At 42.6% G+C, this 19,053-nt stretch overlaps 1 long non-coding RNA gene across 1 annotated transcript in view; it reads right to left on the reverse strand.

Annotated features, from left to right (window-relative positions):
- Positions 1–12,820: 12,820 nt before the first annotated feature.
- The window catches only part of LOC132247755 (uncharacterized), a 120,696-nt gene continuing 114,463 nt past the window's right edge, over positions 12,821–19,053 (reverse strand). The window contains exon 3 of the long non-coding RNA XR_009459150.1: positions 12,821–18,817. This is a non-coding gene — a long non-coding RNA (uncharacterized LOC132247755). The remainder of the gene's footprint in view (positions 18,818–19,053) is intronic.

Consider the following 19,053-nt stretch of genomic DNA (forward strand, 5'->3'; position numbering starts at 1 on the left):
TCTAATTTCCATGACAGCATTTTTGCCATCTTATGCTGGTTCTAGAAAGGGGATTTATTACAGGGTGTCTTGGTGATTTACCCAGCCGTAAGTGCATGAATGTAAACAATTGCCTAAGGCAACAATGTATTTCATCTGTGCTGTGAAAGTTACTAAACCCTGGGATTTAAGTTATGTCGACCTAACCTGTGAACATTATCTTCTAAACCTGAAAAGCAACTTGTCATATGCAAGATTTCTTACTTCAAAAGGTTTGTTTTATTTTCACATAGGTCAAAATACAAGCATTCCACTGAATATTTGTCTTGTCTCAGTGATTACATTGAATTTTTAGGCCTTCTCAAGGTTGGGTAGGATGTTGTTGGAAGATGGAAAATATGGAAATAGGCAGTGCTGAAGACCACATTTAAAGTTCATGGCTTAGTTATGTCTTAAAGTTGTTGCCTTAGTTATGTCACCAGGACATAACATCTTGTTGCCTTAGTTATGTCACTTACTGGCACTTTTCTCCAGTTACCTTAATATAGGTGTATTTCTAGGTTGCTGTCTTTTGCTGTTTTCTTACCTGTGCATGACTAGCTTAACAGGGGACTTAATTTTAAAGTACTTCATAAGTATGTTTTACCCTACCTCCTACATGCTGCTTGTCATTACTACTTTGGATTCATCCACAGAAGACTCATTTCTCAGTATGTTATTCCTTGAGAGACTAACAGGAGCATCTTAATTCACTTCCTGGACCCAAATGGCAGTCACCCAGTTACCATTTCTAGGACTTAAAATAGTTTGTGAACCTATTCCATGTGAAGTGTGTCAGAACAGCTACTTAGCATCAAAGTAAGCTGAACTTTGTTTGAACAGGTTCATGGTTTTACACAGCCTCCCTAGACAAGCAAAAGTCATAGAATTGTACCTGGAAAAATATCACAAACTGCATGTAGAATAGGATTGCAAATGGTAGGTAAGTGCCAAACTGTCAAATCAAGTCAAATTAGTTTGTAGCTGTTTGGCTGCTGCTTTCAGGAGCTCTCTCATTGACCCTATTTTCCTCATCATAATTTGAAAAGCTTCTATTTTCTTGCTTAGTTATGTCACCTACTGCCACTTTTGTCCAGTTACATTAATTTAGGTGCATTTCAACAGCTTGTTGCCTTCCAGCTTGCTGTCTTTTGCTGTTTTCTTACCTGTGCATGGCTAAATATAAAGCCTTTTGTTCTTCACATTGGGTGGCTACTAGGTAGCAAGTGGACAAAGGCTGACTGAGTATCTTAAAAAAAAAAAAAAAGATTTCAATCTGAGTAAAAATCCATAATGAGGATTATTTATTTTTAAGGAAGAGTCAGTATGTAATACATATGTAGCAGGGACTTGTAATGGAGAAAATAACATAATAATTACCTGGAGTTACTTTTTAAGACTATATGAAGATCTGTAATCCAATGGTGGGTGTCATGGTACTTTTAAGATATTTGGTAGTATGTAATATGAAGCATGATCTCAGTGGTTAATGTGAGTGAGGTGGTAACTAAAGGGAAATAAGGAATCAAAATACCTTTGAGTATGTGGGTCTTATAACATGGAGTCAGAGGTCCCTGTTACTTAAAGGGGAAGGGACAGCAGGCTAGCCTTGCTGAGCCAAGGCTGGCTGGACTGTGATGAGCTAGATGAATGGTACAGATTTCTAGGCAGCCAGAGGATAAAGTCTGCAAGCAGCTGTGATAAACTGCATCAGGGAAAAACAGGCTGCTGATTAGTTAAAAAAAGAAACTCCCATGCTTGATTAGGGAGTCACCTGACCAAAAGAGGCAGGGCTCCAGGGGATATAAACCCAGCACCTGGAGGAAGGTAGGTAGTCTGGCATGGTGCATTGCAGGGAACAGAACTCCCAAGAAAGAGGGGCTACAGAAGATGCCCTGGCAGGCACCAAACCACCCTGAGAGCTGAGAGCTCCAAGGGCAAGAGGGCTAGCAAGATGACTTTTACCCGGGGGGGGGGGGTGTTCAAAAGTGGCTGCTTCTACTTTTGTTGTACTTAGGTTTACAACCAGAGGACTGGGTGTGGCTATTAGGTGTGGTTAGGAGGCCAAGCAGAAGTGCCAGAGGGGCATGCCAGAGTTGGACCCTGCTAGGATCAACATAGGGAGACAAAGTTAAGCAGAAGCTAAATGTGAGGGTCTGAGGCCAGAGTGGGTACAGGTTACCTCAGGAAGAAGAAGACTAGGGCCTGAGCCCTGGGGGATGACAAGAGCCAAGTAATAATAAGGCTGAGACTGAGGACTCAAGCCAGTGCAGGTGGAACTAGGTTTAGGAGTCCACTAATGGGCCAACACCAAGAGGGCTAAAGCCTGGACAAGCTGGTGTGAGAGTCTGGAGGGACAGCTGTAGAGCATGGGCATGGTTATAGAGGTGGACATAGGCCATGAATCCATCTCATAAGGTGCCTGGTGTCCTTGGACACTAGGGGGGGCCAGAAGGACTACAACTGATAGCCCGAGTGGCAAGTTTGCAGTGGATTGGACCCATCCTGGTCTCTTGGGGCAGCCTCCCAAACCGTTTGAGCAACATCAAAGTGTAGTAGGTGAAAAAACAGGGAAGGGCAACCTGAAGGTTCAGAATGAGCAGGATCCATGTGTCCCTCAGGGAACATCATAGTACCTCTGGGGCGTGGGTCCTGTCACAGGCCTAGGTTTTACAGATTCTGTATATAGGTGGTTTGCAAATAAGTATTTTTGATCTTTTGTAAGTGAGGATTCTTTAGTAGGACTGATATGAAAAGATGCATATAATGTAGGCACAAATATTAGCGCAGGGCAGTGGTCTCAAACATTTTAGACCCAACACACCCTATAACAGGAGGCCCAGTCCCCTGTTATTTTAAGAGAGGCTGGAGCTGCATTCTGCTGGGGACAGTTGAGCTAGGGCTATCTACATGAGTAAGCAGCCAGGAGAAAGCCCAGATAGGGGTTATAGGACTTCCTGTAACTGCTACAGGGAGTCATCTCCATGATAATAGGCAAAAAGGGCAGAGCTCCAGGCAGGGAGGAAGAACTGCAGTTCAGCTGAGCCAAATGCAGTTGAGGAGAGAAGACTGCTCATTGAGGCTAGCCAGGAATATGTGATCAGAAGGGGTAATGCCCAAGGACATATCATCTCAGCTCCTGAGCCAGAGTAAGCAGTCTGGCCCAAGTGTTCCTGGCAGAGCTAAGAGGCAGTGGGAACCATAAGTAGGCCCAGGGTGACTAGAGCTGGGGAGAGGCCAGTCAAGCATAATAGGAGTTTAGGGAGACCCTGGAGAAAGACACCCAGCAGCAACTGAGAACGCTGGGATTTTGACTGTTGTAGGCTGTTAAAAACAGAGATTTAAGGGTTGTGGCTACAGAGGTAGTGGAGATCACTCACAGGTTGCCTGGGAGGCACATACCCTCTCTTATCGGGGACTGAGGTCAGGATAAAACCCTCCAAGGATCAGGGACCCCGTGGGTTGCTTAAGACAAAGCCAAGCAATGCAGGGGCAGTGAGTGAGCCACTATGCAAAGAGGGTCACGGGAACATAAGAGGCAAAGCTAAGGAGGCTGATTGGGCTAAAGCTTACCAAGAGGGGCCAGGACCTGAGTGACTAGAAGATAGTACAGAACCAGAGGATCTTGTGCAGATTAAGTAAGTGAGACTAATGCCCCTAAGACAATTAATGCCCTAAGGCATAGCTAGATAGGGCCAGTAGGCTACAAGAAGTGTTTGTAGATCAGGACAAGCAGGGTGCAGGATGGTTTTGGTAGCAGACTGCAGGTCCATAGAGAAACAAACAGGACCAAGCATCTGGCTCAGTCAGGTAGGTGCAATCAAGATCACTCCAGGACCCAGAGGCAGCCTCTTAATTCATATACATAAAGGTGTGGCAGATGAAATAGCAGGTGAATACACTGGGGAGCTGGAGTGGGAGCAGGATTAGGGTAGCCACTAAGGAGTACCATGACAGCCAGCAGAGGCTACTCCTACTACAACCACTTTATAGAGTCAAGGCACCCCTCAGAAAATGCCATCTCTTAGTCTTCACTTGTTTTTGATTGCACAAAATAATTGAGCAACTCTTCTGTTGTAAAGATATCAGAAAGACCACAAAAAGTCAGAATACTTTTAACACTATAGATTTCTATTTGGGATCTCTGAGTTTATCATGTGAGCCATTTGCAATGAATGCTAACATTCTGCCGCATTCTGTGACACCCTTCAAAGGCTCTGATGGCACCCAAGGTTGCCATAGCACCTTTGTTTAAAATCACCTTATTAAGCATTCATTATAAAAGGGAAACAGAATATTTTCAAGTAATATCAAACAGTAGGGAAGGCAATATAATGTAATATTGAGATTCTTTCCAATCTTCCAAAATTTTCCAAAAGTAATACTTTTTAAAAGAACTTCTATCAATTAATTCCCTGGGTTCTGCCCAAGTGATAGGAAAATTTAAGTTATAAATGAACCAGAACTGAAATTTTACATTTCATTTCACTCACATGATATTGTAAGTTATAGTGGATTAATGCTTTATTTAAACAAAGGATATGTCAGTACAAATTTGTCACAAGCAGATATTTCTCATCTCAATCTAGCCTCGTATATATTTTTTCCATGCTTACCCACCACAGATTCATTAAGCTTCTTTGCTCAGAAAGAGGTTGAAACAGCAGAGGGGCTGCAGCTCAGGAGAAATGTGAACTGGAGGGTTTTTCCCCAGGCAAGGAAGACTACTCAAAATTTGGTCACAATCTAGAGGGTTTTAATTTAAGCCAGATCTGTCCAATTGACAGCCAATAGGCTGTGTGCAGGGGGTTAAGTTGTGGCCTCAAGCTCCTGCCTCTTCACTTCTGTCCCCATTGCTCCAGCTGCAACAACAGCTGGAGCCTCCAGGCTGCCCCTCTCTCCTCTAACTGCTGCCTTCTGCCTCTCCCCCAGAGAGCAGCATGGCAAGCTGAGGTTGAGTTCAGGGCTGCACATGGGTGGAGATGGGGGCTTGTAAAAGAAAGCCAGAAAGCTCCTCTTACTGTAAAAGGAAATAGTGCCAGGCTGATCTGAATCAGAGAGGACTGGCAGATAGGGTACAAGCTGCTAATGAAATGGCTGCCAGCAGACAGCCTAAAGTGCAGGGCACAGGGAGAGGATAATTATGGGAAGGTAACTCAACCTCGGCAGAATAGTAAAAATGCAGTAAGGGCAGTCAGGGAGTCAGCCGAGAAACAAGGGTCTGCAGACAGATGAGCTCTGTTCTAGCAGGGAGAAGAGATAGGTCATCAGGCAGCTTCATAGTGGCTTGGGGAAGAGTATCCCACTTAAACTAGAACCATTAATACCTGCAAGGTATGGGCATTGCTGTAGGGAAGGGCAGAGCCATGATTTTAGCCCTTCAGCCAATGCGTGCATCCAAGTTTGAATGGGCCAGTAGTGCCCTACCTAGTGCCTGAGGGCAGGATGAGGATTGGCAAGGTTTGGGAGGAACCCATTTACTGATAGTAGACAAAGGCTCACTTCAGGACCCTGGGGCAGCCTCCCTTCTCATGAACCAACATTTACATCAAGGTGTGGCAGGAACAAGAAAAGGGAAGATACCTTAGTAGCCTACGCAGGGCAGGGGCTGTGTAGCCACCAGGGGGCATCACGGCTGTCCCCAGGGTCTAAGTCTGTTACAAGGCCTCAAGAGGGAGTGGGGGAATTATGCCTGTACAGGAGTGGGGGAGGCACCTGGTGCAGTGGTAGAGACTGTGCCTGTGAAGGCATGTGTTGCAGAGGTAGCAGAGCATGTCCAGTGCAGGAGGTATGTCAGCATGGGTGTGTAATGCAGTGGGGAGTGCTGGGAGTGTCAATGTGATACACAGCCTTGTGGCCCGTGCCTCAACTGGTGTAGGCTATATAGCGTGAGGCCCCCACTCGTGAAGCTCCTAAGCTAGGTGGGCTACTGAGGGCTTACAAGTTGCAGCCCCGATCTGACCTATTGGTGTCAGTTTTGTGAGCATTAAAGTTCCTCAAAGATATTTTAGAATTATTTCCTAATTCTCATAATTCATTCTGTTTATATCTATCGATTGATCGACTGATCGATTATATAGACATATAAAACAATCTTTTCACCAGTCTGCAAAGACTCTCACAAGACTTTTTACCTTACATGAAAAGTAATATTGTTCTGGTTTAGCTCAACATTGAATTGTAGGGGATGACTTTTTTTTCCCCCCAGAGATTCATTTTATTAATATCTAATGGACTCTGGGAATCATCACCAGGTTCTGGCCAGAACAGACTACCTGATGTAAGGCATTAAACACTTGCCAGCCAATGTCTTGCTAGTACAAATACCAGAGAATACTAAACTCTCTGACATTATCAGTATTTCCTGAAAATCTATATGGTTACTATTTGTAACTTGAGAGTTTTCAAAGAAAACACATAGCCTTTAATAGGCATATAATCCCAAACCGTTGCATTTTTTCATTTTGAAAGCATTGTTGTTTAATTAATTCCAAGATCTCTCAGCTATTTTCAGTAGGATATAGAGGACTGAAATGGATTAAGAGTAAGGTACAGTTTTGCTTTTAGAGATCAAGGCTCTCTTTGATGAAAGTTGCAGCTAACATTAAAAACAACTTAAAAAATACCAGAGAAGAAACATTACAATTCCTTATTGGAATTGCTAATAAAGCAAAATCCGCACTTATTACTCTGGTAAAATATTGATAAAAATTTAGATTTTAAATAAATAAAAAATCATTAGAAGATTCTTGCAATATCAAGAACAAATTGTATTAGTCTAAAATCATAAGATGAACAGTTTTATAGCAATTAGATCTTTGTATTTTAAACAAAAATATGGAATAATATTTAAAAAATGTGTTAATCTAGTAGAATGAAATTGCAGTCTGTTCCAAATAGTTTCTTATATCACTTCCTCACTACAGTATGTGATCACCTTCTATTTATAAACTAAATCACACAATTTATATTTGCCATGGGCTGTTTGTCCCCTCTTTCCCTTTCTCTACAGGGAGAACTGATGTATAGATTACTGTGGTATCTCGATTCTTTCCCCCCGCCTTTACATTAGCATGCTGATCTTTTTTTATGTTAGAGAAGACAAGGCCTTGAAGCAGAAGATAATGAAATTTGTGATGAGTCTTAGTTCAAGTCTCAGACAGGCACCTGAAAAAATCTATGCATAGATTAAAGTCCAATCGCGTGAGAAGATTGGACTCCTCAGCCATGGTTTTCATTCCCGAAATGTAGGTTATTTTTTCAATATTCTAGGCCTATCATTTTGAGTATCTTGAAGATAAGGGACAAAAGCCCATATCATCAAAAGTATTTAGGTGCCTAACCCCTGTCACAACCCAAAGTTGTGATTTTTGTTTGTGTGTGCGCTTCGGCACCGCTAAATTATTTCCCGCTATTTGTCACTTTCTTTGCACGGTAGAGTTCTCTGCTGCAAGAGAGAACTCTGGTGCAACGGGGGATTTCCCACCAAATTACAGCTTCTTTGCAGGGTGCATTTCTTTTGCATCATAGTGATACACGCTGCAAAGGAGTTCCCGCCATTTGTATTCGGATTAGCGCCACGTTATTGGCCAATTCCTAATGTAGGCACACGTGGCGGCTAGTGATTGGCTTGCTAGCCATACAAAAGGCTTGGGTAGTTTCCGCCCAAGCCGGAGGAGGGAGGACGAGTGAGATTCCGTGTGAAGATCTCCAAGCGCTGTGGACCCTCGCGGACCCGACGCGCCTCCCCTAAGCAGGCAATAGAAGCAATAGAACCGAGCCTACGGAGCTTTCGCTTCTAGCCTCTCCCCATCGCCGAGCGCAATCCCAGACGTATCCCTTTCCTGTAACTTCGGACCCGTGGAGCCTAAGTAACTCTGGGGAAACTTTTCAAACCCAACCGAACCGGACCCGCGGAGCTTGAATGATTCCATGGGAGCAATCGAATTTGTCGTGTTCCTCTAGCGAGGATCTAAGCGGGAGCTGTGCCTGGAAACCTATCCAGCCTACACCAATACCATCTTTGGGTGTAAGTAAACAATCTTTTCAATCAACCATTACACCTCCGTAACTAATTCTAACTCGCGTGTGCCGAACCTCTCCACAGTTCTCTCCAGCCCCACGTGCCCGGGCTGCCGGCCACAGCCCGTATGCAATGAAGACAGGCCCGGCTCGCCCCCGGCTCGCACATGGTGATGGGAATGAGATCAGAATCGCCACCGCACATGGCGACAAAGGTGGGATCGGGGCTCGGCCCGCACATGGGGACGAGGATGGGATCGGGAGAGAATGCGCACATAGCGACCCAGACGGGATTAAGAGAGAATACGCTAGAGTTAGAATTGGTTAGGAACTGCCCTTGACGCGATAACCAACGCCAAGTGAAAAGCTTTGAAGAATTAGAGATACATATCGCTTACCACCAGGCGGGCGGAACGGGTGAAAGATTTGTAAGCGGCCGTCTGTCGCTAAAGGGAGAAGAGGGAATCTCCGAAGATGGAGCCCCTAGAGAAAGGGAAGTGTACTTGCTCCCTGCAGCGTTTGGATGTATAAGGAGAGATGAGCGGGTCCTGTTTAGGCCCCTTGATACTGTGTCCCTCGCCGAACCCAACCCGGCGGGCAAAACGAACCTGACTTTCACCCGGGAGTGTGCCCGATGCCTACGATATGCTCGGGAGAGTGAAGAACTGGAGCCAATCGGCCCGTTCTCTCTGTGTATGGTAATGTCTAGATTATGGGGTCACGAGCTTCCATCCGAGCTCCACGAAGATCTGGAGACGGAGGAGCGCCCTGCGAATGAAAGAGTGGCCTTGCGGTATGACAAGAGCGGAGAAGGTAGTGCAACTATTCATACTATAATGAACCTAATGCAAAAGAATTTAAGTTTGAAAACCCAGCTGCAGATGGTGATCCGATCGGTCAAAGAAGTGGCTGAGAAAAAGGAGCCTGAAATGCCAGTTCAAGATGGCACCGAGCAAGAGGGAGACCGCGTGGAAGAACCGGAAAAAAAGGGTGGAGCTTCTAACGAACCCACAAGAGTTCGGTCAGTGACTCCGCCCATCGACGTAGCATCATCGCCGGCAACCCCGCCTAGTGATGCAGCGGCGTCTCGGCCGACCACGCCTTCCTGCCGATGAAGGAGAGAGTCAAGCGGAGGAGAGCATCCGCCCCTCCTGCCTGAAGCAACGACAGCAGCAGTAACCCCCGCGGCAGCAGTTCAGCCTTTAACAGCATCGACTCCCGAAAAAGCAGCTTGCCCTACAGCCACAGTCAACCAAGCAACTGATACACAAGATACTGCCATCAGTCGCATTCGTGTTTGGACAGATCTACAACAATGGTATAAAGAATCTGAGATGGAATCTGATGAAGCTATAATTTCATGGCTAGATCTTATGGCTACGGAATTTAAACGTGATTAAAGAGTAATCTTCTTTGTCAATTGTCAAGACTGCATATCCTGATGGAGCCAAGATTGTCTTTTGATCAGGACTGTCAACACCCGACCAGGCCTCAAGGCACCAGACGACGTGGATCCTATCTCCCACCACTGCCACCGAGAACCCTAGAGGAGCGATACATGTTTGGATTTCTCCTACAGCATTCCGGACTTAACAAGTGGCAGCTTCGGATTTTAGGGGACGCAGGCCAATGGCAGTTAGCTTATGCGTTAGGTTTCCGTTATTTGGAAGAACCAGATGATGAATCTTCGACGATTTCGTCTAATTAAGCCATGAAAATTGTTTAAAATTGTTTAAGTTTGTTAAATTAGGTTATTAATCTGTTCTGAGAGTTTTCTGTTTACAGATCCGGAATTCAGAGCACGTGGCGAAGAGGAGCCTTAAGAGAGATGACATCACTGAGGAAAGTGAGGAGACGTGTGACCTCGCTACGATGCCCACTGAAGCCCTGATCGTGCAATTTTGTTATAAATCAGATTATGTGTTTATGTTGATTATTATTTCTTGATTGTTATGTAACTTGATCCCAGGACAGCGAATTTTATGTTTGTGTATTTGTTTGTTGGCTTGTTGACTCGTTTGATGACCATGACAAACTTCTAGAATGCTCGGAAGAGTATGGCATAATTTAGCTATGCTCTCAGCAAGGGGGGATGTCACAACCCAAAGCTGTGATTTTTGTTTGTGTGAGCGCTTCAGCACCGCTAAATTATTTCTCGCTATTTGTCGCTTTCTTTGCACGGTAGAGTTCTCTGCTGCAAGACAGAACTCTGGTGCAACGGGGGATTTCCCACCAAATTACAGCTTCTTTGCAGGGTGCATTTCTTCTGCATCATAGTGATACATGCTGCAAAGGAGTTCCCGCCATTTGTATTCGGATTAGAGCCACATTATTGGCCAATTCCTAATGTAGGCACACGTGGCGGCTAGCGATTGGCTTGCTAGCCGTTCAAAAGGCTTGGGTAGTTTCTGCCCAAGCCGGAGGAGGGAGGACGAGAGAGATTCCGTGTGAAGATCTCCAAGCGCTGTGGACCCTCGCGGACCCAACGCGCCTCCCCTAAGCAGGCAATAGAAGCAATAGAACCGAGCCTACGGAGCTTTCGCTTCTCGCCTCTCCCCGTCGCCGAGCGCAATCCCAGACGTATCCCTTTCCTGTAACTTCGGACCCGTGGAGCCTAAGTAACTCCAGGGGAAACTTTTCAAACCCAACTGAACCGGACCCACGGAGCTTGAATGAGTCCGTGGGAGCAATCGAATTTGTCGTGTTCCTCTAGCGAGGATCTAAGCGGGAGCTGTACCTGGAAACCTATCCAGCCTACACCAATACCATCTTTGGGTGTAAGTAAACAATCTTTTCAATCAACCATTACACCTCCGTAACTAATTCTAACTCGCGCGTGCCGAACCTCTCCGCAGTTCTCTCCAGCCCCACGTGCCCGGGATGCCGGCCACAGCCTGTATGCAATGAAGATGGGCCTGGCTCGCCCCCGGCGACGGGAATGAGATCGGAATCGCTGCCGCACATGGCAACAAAGGTGGGATCGGGGCTCGGCCCGTACAACCCCCTTGATTTAACACAAGTAAAACACCTAAATCATGAGGATCCAGACTTCATTCTTGAATTTCAGTAAATCTGCTGTGTGAAGTCATTGTAGAGAACTGAAATCAGGCTTCATGTCCCCAAAGTGTTCCATGTCCCTGAGGAAAAGTATTTTATGTATATTAAGGTGATAAGGTAAGAAGGTCCATATAACTGAAGTCTAAGAGGGCAGGGAGTCTCCCTAGCCAACTGAAGATAGTGGCAAACATTATTTAGCTATGCTAAGAACATATTGCAAGTGTAAACTCCACCCTGAGTTGCAAGGGGATGAACAGAGAAGTATGAGGCCACTCCAAGCTCAGGAAATCTAGACACAGGGAACTTGGTTGCACTACAGCCCCCAGGATGCTTTGAAAACTAAGAGAAGGGGAAGTGGGAAAGAACTACTTGAACGTGGGAGCCGGGGGTGAGGGTTAGACTAGCAAAAAATTCAAGAGCATCCCTAAACCTGCTAATATGAAAAAGCTGAACACATTGGAAAAAACACATCCCAAAGACATCACATGTTCATTTCATAATAAGAACCATTTTCATGTTATGTTAATTCCTGTTAAGGGATCTTGCTCCTCCACTCTGGGTCAGGCCAAGCACCACATTTGGGATCAAGATGGAATTTTATGCTGCACAGGACATGGACTAAAGGGGTTTTCACCTTCTTCTGCAGCAGGGAGCATGCTTCTTTTCCTTCTATCTCTTAAGCATATCCTAAACTATTTCCTGTCCTTGCAGTGGCCAGATTTTGATAGTGCCCTTGTCTACTACTTTTCCTGTGGCAAGTTAAAGGGTGTTTTTGATGTTTCAGGCATTATACCTTCTAGTTGCATGTGAGGGATGTTTGCAAAGTTTTCAAGAACAGGTTATACCAAGGGTTGTCAACCACCTCCCCTCCCCCCACAACCCCCAGCTCTGCCAGAAGTGTACCCAGAAGGGGTACACTCCTTAAAAAAGGTTGAAAACCCCTGGGTTATACAATCATTTGTCTTGGATTTTTTAGATTGTTCTTTGGTATATTATACTCACTAGCCACAAATGCTCCTGTTCAATAGGACTAACTATGGGTATGTACAGGTATTACATTTAGGTCAACCTAACCCTGGTTAGGTTGAACTAAATGCCTAGTCATACAGGTGTTCAGAGGGCTTAAATCTCCCTCAAAATGGTTCACTCAATCTAAGTTAGTGCACCTGAAGAGGGGCATTAACTAAACTGAGAATGGTTTAACCTGATCTAAGAAACAGTTAACCTGATCTCCTAAACACCTATAAATGTAGTGTAGCTCCCGGCTGGGAAAGCCCAACCAATCATCCTATCCCAGCGGCTGTCTTATTCCCACTGTTCCAACACTGACTGGCCTATTTTTAAACACTAACACCTCCCCCCCTACTCCTTCCCCAGAAAAGGCAGGAAATGATTTTCTCTTCTTTCCCCCCACCACCCCCGCCCCTTCTTTTTTTTAGAAAATTTGAAAAATGTCCACCAAATTTCCAAATCATCATGTCTTTTCCTTCCCCCTGCAGACTTGACAGGACATTACTAAACCATCCCAAACTTTTTAAAACCTGTCAGGAATTTTAGGGGTGCCACTTCTCTTCTAGCCCTTTGCGACTGTAATTCTTGGAGTCACTAAAGCTGGTATTTAATATCAGCTAGTATCAGTTAAAGTACTAGCTGAAGATTAATTAAGTACTCATGAAGATGAGATGTTGTTTGATCCTGGTAAATTAACACACAAATAGATTAGTTGACTTTTGAAATGTATGTAAACAAAATTTTATTAGGAATACATAGTCAAATAATTCACAATGAACATGCCAAATCCCTAAATATTGGTACAAAACAATTTACTTGACAATCATTATTTGTAAAGTAAGATTTTCAAGCAAAATCTTCTATTCCACTATAATGGCTACAAAGTGGTTAATGAATGTGGGTAATGCTGAACTCTCCAGTCCTTATGTGATTAGAATTTTTTTTTTTTTTAGGCTAGGGTACATCACCTTTTTTAATGCCATTAGTGGTGCAAACTTCATACCACATTGGATTGCCAGATACTTTCCATCAGGGATGTTAACATGGCACAAAATGGACTAGATGAATGAGTACATCAGCATTTGCCTATAGTTTAAATGGGTTGATTGCATTTTGTGGGAACCAGATGATACTGGGCTGCATATGTAAGGGAGAATTGCACTAAGAACCTAGTGAGTTGTACTTAAAAAAAAAAAAAAAAAAATCCTTGCCTGTTCTATTTTTCCTTCCATCTCAGTTCATAATACAGTTCATGCACAAGTATATTCTGCAAATACCTCTGGGAATAAGAAATTATTCAGGGTTGACAAACTGTAAGTTAAAACCTGTAATCACTTAAGTAAATTAAAATTTTGTTATTGACTTCATTGATGTAGATTTTACCCTAAGAAAACGAAGCACAGAGGGTTTAACTGAGTAGAACATCCCCCTAAATTGAGAGCTGTAATTCTTGCACTAGCCATTGGAAAGATTTGGAAGTTTAATAGGATTGGAAACATAAGGAATTTCAAGGAAACAATCCCTCACTGTTTAAAACCAAAGCCATGATGTTCAGGGGACCCTGCCAACCAAAACTGTAAAGAACTGTGCTGCTTTCATATGTTTCAAAGACCATCTGAAGATTATTTGGCTCCTTCTTCTCCATTATCACAAGAGCCTAAGTCATTCTCAACAGAGGAAACATGATTGGTAGATCTACTTTCTATAGTCCACTACATTATGGCTCGGGCTCGAATAGTTTCAGAAGCTGCATGTGGGTGACAGATTCTCCTGTAATTTCACAAATAGGAAGCTGAATACCCTGAGTTATGAGTGAACACTGAAAACTGAAGCTCTGTACATTACAGCACACAACAATGTCAGCTGCTTAACTAGTAGTCCTGCTGGGTGGGAGCAGGAAATTCAATTTTCTACTCTCCCATCACAAGGATGTGTCAGAGTTTTGCATCAACATCCTAATGTTTGAATCCTTTGGGTTTGGGGGGCAACGAAAAACAAAGGGCAGATAATCAGTGCTTCTAAACTGCAGTGGGTGAAAGAATGACAAATTGGATGGAGACAGTTGGAGTTCTTTGCATCAGTCTTGGCTAAGAATTTGATCATCTAGCCAAGTTATGAAAGGAAAATAAAATATTTTCCTGACAGTGTTAGACTGTTTAAGAGTATCAAGAGACTAAATGCGAGACATAGTTAAGGAAATAACTGAGCACTGATTAAGTTTGGGTGGACACTTCAGAAACTAAGTGCTGGAATTGGCATATTACATTAGAATATATCATTTATATATACACCACATTTCCATATTTTGATTTACATTTCAGGAAAAGTCTAGAGAAAGCATTTAGAGATGTGGTAAATTATAATGCCATGCACTTACATAGAATGCCTTCATGCTCAGTAGGAGACGAGGCATTTTGCAAAAGAATTACTGGCACTTAGACAACATTATTGGGAGAGCATAATTCCTGTAGCTTTGGGCAAAAGGATAATGTACCTTATAGGGACATCAGCAAAATTACCTTTCTGGTTGTGGTCCTTTAATTCAATTCAACTAAACTTTTAGGGACGTGGTTTTATGCAACAGACTGAAAGGAGTTGCTAATGAGTTATTTGACTGCTCAGATACTATTTTACCTGTTTGATTATATAAAAGTCTATATACTGTGTTATGTAATGGAAAATTTAAAACATCTTTGGAGTCATTATTCTGGTGACCCTATAGTGTCCTAGAAGATGTCCAAACAAATAGGAAGATAAATACTGTAGTTCTATGCTGTCAACAGAGATATAGTACAATATTACAAATGACATTTTTGTTGCTGTTTTTATACTGAACTCTTATACTGGAGGAGAAAAAAAAAACAAGAAAAGGCATTATTAAAAACATCACATCACACGCTTTCTGAACTGTATTTCAACTAGAAAAGAATCATGATCAACTCATTGCTTCCAGTTTTGTCCTTCTCTGCACACAGAACTTCCATAATTAGAGCTACAGAAGAAACCCTATTTCTGTTTTATGGGCAATTATATGATTTCAATATTTTCTTTTGGTATACAGGGAATCTCAAGATTCCCTGATGAAATTATGGCTCCATCCATTCATTTTTATATTGATTTTTTTTTGTAATATTATATATTCTAAAGTAAAAGGCAGTCTCAGACAAAAAATGAAAACATTCCATTCTGAATGTCAGAACATTTTATCAATTTTTTAAAAATAAAATGTAATCAAAATAAGGTTTGACAAAATGTCATTTTCCAAAAGAAAGGTTTTCCTAGAACTTTTCTGACCAGCACTATGCATAAGTCAGCAAGTTCTTGTAAACCATAATGGCAAAGAATACTGGAGGCGCAGCTCCATGGTTTCCCAGCTCTACACACTTTTAAATTATGTACAGTCAGGCACCCCATGTCACTTGTAGTGGTATTGGCTTTTTTATCTGAATTTACTAGCATCCTATTAGTTCTAGATTTTAGCCAAAAATGGTGATTTCATTGATATCTTCACCCTTCTCCCTGCTAACCCAGAGGCTGGCAGGAAGAACTGGGTGAGAAGACAGCTGTCTCCTGGCCCCAGGGGGCTGCCTGCTGCTGGGGTGGGGACAATGTCCCCCTGCCCTGGCAGCAGGGACCTCCTGGCCCTGGCTTCCCAATAAGGGGTACAAGGCTTGGAAAGATCTATAGGGGAGGGGCAGGTCCCAGGCCCTGCCCCAATTCACCAGGGAGGCAGCCAGCAGCTAGCTAGCTGCCCCACCAGCAGATCAGAACAAGGGGCTGGGACTTGCCCCACCCCTGCAGCTCTTTCTAAGCCCCATGCCTCAATTACCCAAACAGGCATGGGGCTGGGACTTGCTCTTGACCATGACAGTTCCTGGCCAGCACCAGGCTGCATGGGAAAGTCTGCATGTGCTTTACAGCTTCCTACTGTGGAGCCATAGCTCTGGAGGCCTCAGATTGATGCAAAAAATCTTAGGGTTTTCTGAGCTCCTAGCTTCATGATGCCTCCTACTCCAGCAGAACAGAGCAAGGAGATCTCTGGGAATGGTGAGCTAAAATAAATTCATGTCATTCCACTGCAGAGGTTCCCCGTGCAAGCTAAGCCTACCAGGGTAGATGGCCCTTAAGATTTTCCATATAATACTATTGTACAGAACAGATGACCCTATTATTCTCATTACAGGTCAACACCATCTAAGTTGACTCTTATTTTATGGTTGTTTCTGAGGAAAGAAAGGTTTATTTATAATCAGAACAATACAATACCTACAAACAGGGTCAGTAGTAATTTTCTTATTTTATCCAAGAAGTCACAAAGGAACATCTTATTAACTAAAGAGGTTACACAAATATGTCCCTAAAACATGCATCAATAGTGTAGGACTGTACATGATGTTCTAAACATTGACATCATAATTATGCAATTTGTACTAAAAAGCGCTATACAAAATAGCTATGCAGCTGTTCAAAGAGAAGTAGAATGTACTCCTGCATTTCAGAAAGGATCATCATAATCATGTGTAGTAATGTGTCATTGTTCAGAGAATAAACCCTTGATTCTATGGGTGGAAACATACATCTCATGATGTCCTATTCCTGGCTCCATAACATTTTTTTATAGAAGCACAAATGTTTATCAAATATATGTTCTCACCCTTTGTTGCACTACATGAAAGGAAAATCAGTGACACACCAAAGGTGGTAACGGACTCTGCCACTTTATTGCGGTAGATGTATGTAACCTCTGTGGTGCTTCCCTTGCTCAGCCAGAATTATGACCCAGGTCTGGTTGAGTAGGGAAAAGTGCTTTCCCTGGGGCATGGATCTGGCTGAGCAGAGAAAGCAGGGAGATCCCACTGTCCCTTGTCCCACACCATCACAGGTTGGTCAATAGGCAACGTGTTTTGCCCAGTGAAGCAGATCTGCTGTGCCACAACACGTAGTGGTATAGCCGATCTGCTTGAAGTGAACAGTAACACCTTTGCTAACTTCAGTGGAACCAAGATGTACTATACGTCTATAAAATCATCATACCACAGAACAATCTCTGGTCGAAATTAAATGAAGCACTGAAAATCTGAAAATATTAACTGAAATAATTGGAATTTCTTCCAGCTTTGCTGTGCCCCTCATATTATGTATCCAAAGTAGTTATTCATTCTCCAGGTTTGAAATCAGTGCATTTAAAGATGGTCCCCATAGGATTTTTGTTAATGAGAGAGATAATATTCAGACTCTAGTCTCTGGTGATTCTTCAGTATCATTCTGCATTCTGGCTTTGCTTCATGTGAAGTTTATAACAATAATAAAAAGGTTCAGCAGGGCATGATCTCATCTATACATACCTCAGGACTTCCCAGAATACCATTTTCTCTGCTGTGTCCTCCTGTCCTTTGAGACAGTTTACTTCATTCCCACTTCTCCCTCCTAACAGCCAACCTATTAGAAATTTGCTTCATCCCAAATGCCATCCACTCCTGGTGGCCAGATTACCAGAAGAGATTCTGGATGGATTTGTAAGTACATGGCTGGTCAAATAACCTTTCCTACATTCACATCTCAGTGTTGGCTTTTACTTCACCTCTTCCCTTGTGTCACTGGGGAATTTCAGCACTGGTCCTGTTGCGATCCTCTCAAACTATCATTGTTGAGCTTTGCACTCTGTTTTTTGTTGCAGTAAATGGCACATAGAGGAAATAGTGGAGTTTTGCATCAACAGCAACAACATTCATTTTTCTTTAGATCTTAGTTGGCAGCACTTTAATTGTCATGTGGAAAGTTTAGATGTGAATCATCAATAGAATAATGAAAAAAAGGTATAGTTTCTGGTCAGTTTTAAAAAGACTCTGGAATCTAGTATTTGCTTCTGTATTCTCATCATTAAGAAAACAAAAAACAAAACAAAACAAAGCAAAAAAACCCTGAACAGCTATTTTATAGAGATGTTTGCATAAGAACTTGGAATCTAATATAAAGAACCCATTCCTAAAAATCTTGGCCTAAAAATATTCCAGATTTGTGGGATGCTGTTCATCAATGTAATCTTCTTTTTTTAGTTTGTTGAGTATCCTGTCCAGTTAAGACACAGGTCGTTTACTATTCTACATGCCCTGGAAAATCAGGGCAAATCTGCATTTAAACAGATCTTACTACTTGGAAAATATTGTATTCATTTAGGTTTTTTATCTCTCTCTTCCTTTTCCTTTCCTTTTCACTTAGTCCTGGAACCAAATCAGTCTAGCATGATAGAACATGAATAAGAAGAACTGAAAAAGGGGTGGGGGAGACAGCCCCATCAACAACAAGATTCAGGACTAAACTTTGAATCATTACAAAAGTTTGAAACAAACAGTTCGATTTAGTCAATTAGATACCGTTGGTAATTCTTGCGTTTAGTCGTCTGTTTTTCTTAAAGCTGAAGCTCTTGAGTAGAAGCAGGAATGGATTTCTTGTTTACGTGAAGGTATATTGGGTTGGTTTATAAATATGCTAAGCATCAGTCTGATTTTTAAAAAATGTTTAGTGATTTTGTGCACCCAGCTTAACACATTTAAAGGGATTTTGTTTGCAGAAATCACTGAGGAAAAAATTCTCAAAAGGGTCATGCTGAGAAGTCAAATTCACACACTTAAGTTATATGATTGAATTATTACAGCTGCATCAGTAAAGACTCCTACTCCCAGTTGTTTCTTATCATCAGAAGCAGTAGCTAGGGAAGGAAAAATAATATTATCAAGTTAAGTTTCATACATTTAAAACTGCAAAATAAATTCAAGCTCTCCTGAAACTATTCAAAATCTCTCACATTCTTCAATAAATCATTATTGTCACTGAATGAAACAAAATGGAAAATTAGAATTAAATAAAAGAGCAAGTTAGTAACTCAAGGTAGCAAAATAAATTTCATATATAAAAAAGGGAGAGGAACTGATGATGAAGACCTGC

The sequence above is a fragment of the Alligator mississippiensis genome, chromosome 1 (genome assembly GCF_030867095.1).
Source record: "Alligator mississippiensis isolate rAllMis1 chromosome 1, rAllMis1, whole genome shotgun sequence".
NCBI classification, from domain to species: domain Eukaryota; kingdom Metazoa; phylum Chordata; order Crocodylia; family Alligatoridae; genus Alligator; species Alligator mississippiensis.